This window comes from Zea mays, chromosome 1, assembly GCF_902167145.1.
Source record: "Zea mays cultivar B73 chromosome 1, Zm-B73-REFERENCE-NAM-5.0, whole genome shotgun sequence".
NCBI lineage: Eukaryota > Viridiplantae > Streptophyta > Magnoliopsida > Poales > Poaceae > Zea > Zea mays.
In genome coordinates, this window is record NC_050096.1 from 252,261,424 (window position 1) to 252,266,456 (window position 5,033).

The following is a 5,033-nucleotide window of genomic DNA, read 5'->3' on the forward strand; positions in this document are numbered from 1 at the left end:
CTCTCCATCTTTGGGGGAGAAAGCAAAAGAACTTCGTCTTTGGTATAATCTTAACTCATTTATTTATGACCAAAGGGGGAAGAAAGGACTTTAAGGGCTCTAATGATTCCGTTTTTGGCGATTCATGCCAAAGGGGGAGAAAGTAAGAGCCCAAAGCAAAAGGACCGCACCAACCACCAATTTCAAAAACTTCGTGTTTCCAAGAATATTATCAATTGATATCCTATTGTGTTCAAAAGGGGGAGAAAGTAGTATTTCAAAAATGATATATCAAAACCCTCTTGAACACTAAGAGGAGGATCTCATTTAGGGGGAGTTTTGTTTAGTCAAAGGAGAAGCGTTTGAAACAGGAGAAAAAAATCAAATCTTGAAAATGCTTTGCAAAACCTATGGTGCAAGCGTGGTCCAAAATGTTAATTAAGAAAGAAACGATCCATGCATATCTTGTAAGTATCTATATTGGCTCAATTCCAAGCAACCTTTACACTTACAGTATGCAAACTAGTTCAATTATGCACTTCTATATTTGCTTTGGTTTGTGTTGGCATCAATCACCAAAAAGGGGGAGATTGAAAGGGAATTAGGCTTACACCTAGTTCCTAAATAATTTTGGTGGTTGAATTGCCCAACACAAACAAATGGACTAACTAGTTTGCTCTAGTGTATAAGTTATACAGGTGTAACAGGTTCACACTTAGCCAATAAAAAGATCAAATGTTGGGTTCAACAAAAGAGCAAAGGAGCAACCGAAGGCTCCTCTGGTCTGGCTCACCGGACTGTCCGGTGTGCCACCGGACAGTGTCCGGTGCACCAGAGGAATCCAACTCCAACTCGTCACCTTCGGGAAAATCCAGAGCCAGCGCGCTATAATTCACCGGACTGTCCGGTGCTCCAACGGGACGCGGCTCAGAAACTCGCCAGCCTCGGGATTTCATGAAGGCTGCTCCGCTATAATTCACCGGACATGTCCGGTGTGCATCGGACTGTCCGGTGCAACTCCGGTGCAACGGCTACTTCGCACCAACGGCTACCTGCAGAGCATTTAATGCGCGCGCTGCGCGCGCAGAAGTCAGGCGTGCCCATACTGGCGCACCGGACACTCAACAGTACATGTCCGGTGCGCCACCGGACATCCAGGCGGGCCCAGAAGTCAGAACTCCAACGGTCGGAATCCAACGGCATTGGTGACGTGGCTGGGGCACCGGACATGTCCGGTGTGCACCGGACTGTCCGGTGCGCCATCGAACAGACAGCCTCCACCAACGGTCAAGTTTGGTGGTTGGGGCTATAAATACCCCAACCACCCCACCATTCATTGCATCCAAGTTTTCCACTTCTCAACCACTTACAAGAGCTAGCATTCATTACAAAGCACACCAAAAGAGATCAAATCCTCTCCCAACTCCACACAAATCCTTAGTGACTAGAGAGAGTGATTTGTAGTGTTCATTTGAGCTCTTGCGCTTGGATCGCTTCTTTTCTTTGGCATTCTTTCTTGTGATCAAACACTCACTTGTAATTGAGGCAAGAGACACCAATTGTGTGGTGGTCCTTGCGGGAAGTTTGATTCCCAAGTGATTTGAGAAGAGAAGCTCACTCGGTCCGAGGGACCGTTTGAGAGAGGGAAGGGTTGAAAGAGACCCGGCCTTTGTGGCCTCCTCAACGGGGAGTAGGTTTGCGAGAACCGAACCTCGGTAAAACAAATCCGCGTGTCACACTCTTTATTTGCTTGCAATTTGTTTTGCACCCTCTCTCGCGGACTCGTTTTTATTTCTAACGCTAACCCGGCTTGTAGTTGTGTTTATATTTGTAAATTTCAGTTTCGCCCTATTCACCCCCCCCTCTAGGCGACTATCAATTGGTATCGGAGCCCGGTGCTTCATTAGAGCCTAACCGCTCGAAGTGATGTCGGGAGATCACGCCAAGAGGGAGATGGAGACCGGCGACAAGCCTACTACGAGCCACGGGAGCACTTCATCGGAAGAGTCCCGCACCAAGAGGAAGGAGAAGAAAGACTCCTCCAAGGGGAAGGAGAAGAAGAAAGACTCCTCCAAAGGGAAGGAGAAGAAATCTTCTTCACATAAAGAGAAGAAGGAGAAGTCTTCCTCCCACAAGCCGCAATGGAGTGGGGACAAGAAAAAGAGGATGAGGAAAGTGGTCTACTACGAGACCGATTCTTCATCAACCTCCACCTCCGGCTCCGACGCGGCATCCGTCACTTCTAAGCGCCAAGAGCGCAAGAAGTATAGTAAGATCCCCCTATGCTACCCTCGCATTTCTAAACATACACCTTTACTTTCCGTCCCATTAGGCAAACCACCAACATTTGATGGTGAAGATTACGCTAGGTGGAGTGATTTAATGCGATTTCATCTAACCTCACTCCACAAAAGCATATGGGATGTTGTTGAGTTTGGTGCACAGGTACCATCCGTAGGGGATGAAGACTATGATGAAGATGAGGTAGCCCAAATCGAGCACTTCAACTCCCAAGCCACAACCATACTTCTCGCCTCTCTAAGTAGAGAGGAATACAACAAGGTGCAAGGGTTGAAGAATGCGAAAGAAATTTGGGATCTACTCAAGACCGCGCACGAGGGTGATGAACTCACCAAGATTACCAAGCGGGAGACGATCGAGGGGGAGCTCGGTCGCTTCCGTCTTCGCCAAGGGGAGGAGCCACAAGATATGTACAACCGGCTCAAAACTTTGGTGAACCAAGTGCGCAACCTCGGGAGCAAGAAATGGGATGACCACAAGGTGGTTAAGGTTATTCTTAGATCACTCATCTTCCTTAACCCCACTCAAGTTCAATTAATTCGTGGTAATCCTAGATATACATCAATGACCCCCGAGGAAGTTATCGGGAATTTTGTGAGCTTTGAATGTATGATCAAGGGCTCAAAGAAGATCAACGAGCTTGATGATCCCTCCACGTCCGAAGCACAACCGGTGGCTTTCAAGGCGACGGAGGAGAAGAAGGAGGAGTCTACACCAAGTAGACAACCAATTGACGCTTCAAAGCTCGACAACGAAGAGATGGCTTTAATCATCAAAAGCTTTCGCCAAATCCTCAAGCAACGGAAGGGGAAGGATTACAAATACCGTTCCAAGAAGGTTTGCTACAAGTGTGGTAAGCCCGGTCACTTTATTGCTAAATGTCCATTATCAAGTGACAGTGACAGGGATAACGACAAGAAGGGCAAGAGGAGAGAAAAGAAGAGGTACCACAAGAAGAGGGGCGGCGATGCCCACGTGTGCCGCGAGTGGGACTCCGACGAGAGCTCCACCGACTCCTCCGACGACGAGGACGCCGCCAACATCGCCGTCACCAAGGGACTCCTTTTCCCCAACGTCGGCCACAAGTGCCTCATGGCAAAGGACGGCAAAAAGAAGAAGGTTAAATCTAAATCCTCCACTAAATATGAATCCTCTAGTGATGATAATGATAGTGATGAGGAAAATAATTTGCGTACCCTTTTTGCCGACCTAAACATGCAACAAAAAGAAAAATTAAATGAATTAATTAGTGCCATCCATGAGAAGGATGATCTCTTGGACTCCCAAGAGGACTTCCTAATCAAGGAAAATAAAAAGCATGTTAAGGTTAAAAATGCTTATGCTCTACAAGTTGAAAAATGTGAAAAATTGTCTAGTGAGCTAAGCACTTGCCATGAGACTATTGACAACCTTAGAAATGAAAATGCTAGATTAATTGCTAAGGTTGATTCTCATGTTTGTATTGGTTCAACTTCCAATCTTAGAAATGACAATGTTGATTTACTTGCTAGGATTGATGAGTTGAATATTTCTCTTGCTAGCCTTAGAGATGAGAATGAGAAATTATTTGCTAAGGCTAAAGATTTTGATGTTTGCAATACCACGATTTCCGACCTTAGAACTAAGAATGATATGTTGCATGCTAAGGTTGTAGAACTAAAATCTTGCAAACCCTCTACATCTACCGTTGAGCACACTTCTATTTGTACTAGATGTAGAGATGTTGATATCAATGCTATTCATGATCACATGGCTTTAATTAAACAACAAAATGATCATATAGCAATATTAGATGCTAAAATTGCCGAGCATAACTTAGAAAATGAAAAGTTTAAATTTGCTAGAAGTATGCTCTATAGTGGGAGACGCCCTGGCATCAAGGATGGCATTGGCTTCCAAAGGGGAAACAATGTCAAACTTAATGCCCCTCCTAAAAGATTGTCTAACTTTGTTAAGGGCAAGGCTCCCATGCCTCAGGATAACGAGGGTTACATTTTATACCCTACCGGTTATCCCGAGGACAAAATTAGGAGAATTCACTCTAGGAAGTATCACTCTGGCCCTAACCATGCTTTTATGTATAAGGGTGAGACATCTAGCTCTAGGCAACCAACCCGTGCTAAGTTGCCTAAGAAGAAAACTCCTAGTGCATCAAATGAACATAGTCTTTCTTTTAAAACTTTTGATGCATCTTATGTTTTAACTAACAAATCCGGCAAAGTAGTTGCCAAGTTTGTTGGGGGCAAACACAAGGACTCCAAGACTTGTGTTTGGGTACCCAAAGTTCTTGTTTCTAATGCCAAAGGACCCAAAACCGTTTGGGTACCTAAAGTCAAGAACTAAAATTGTTTTGTAGGTTTATGCATCCGGGGGCTCAAGTTGGATACTCGACAGTGGGTGCACAAATCATATGACAGGGGAGAAAAGGATGTTCTCCTCCTATGAGAAAAACCAGGATCCCCAACGAGCTATCACATTCGGGGATGGAAATCAAGGTTTGGTCAAAGGATTGGGTAAAATTGCTATATCACCTGACCATACTATTTCCAATGTTTTTCTTGTAGATTCTTTAGATTACAATTTGCTTTCTATATCTCAATTATGTCAAATGGGCTACAACTGTCTCTTTACTGATGTAGGTGTCACTGTCTTTAGAAGAAGTGATGATTCAATAGCATTTAAGGGTGTGTTAGAGGGTCAGCTATACTTGGTAGATTTTGATAGAGCTGAACTAGACACATGCTTAATTGCTA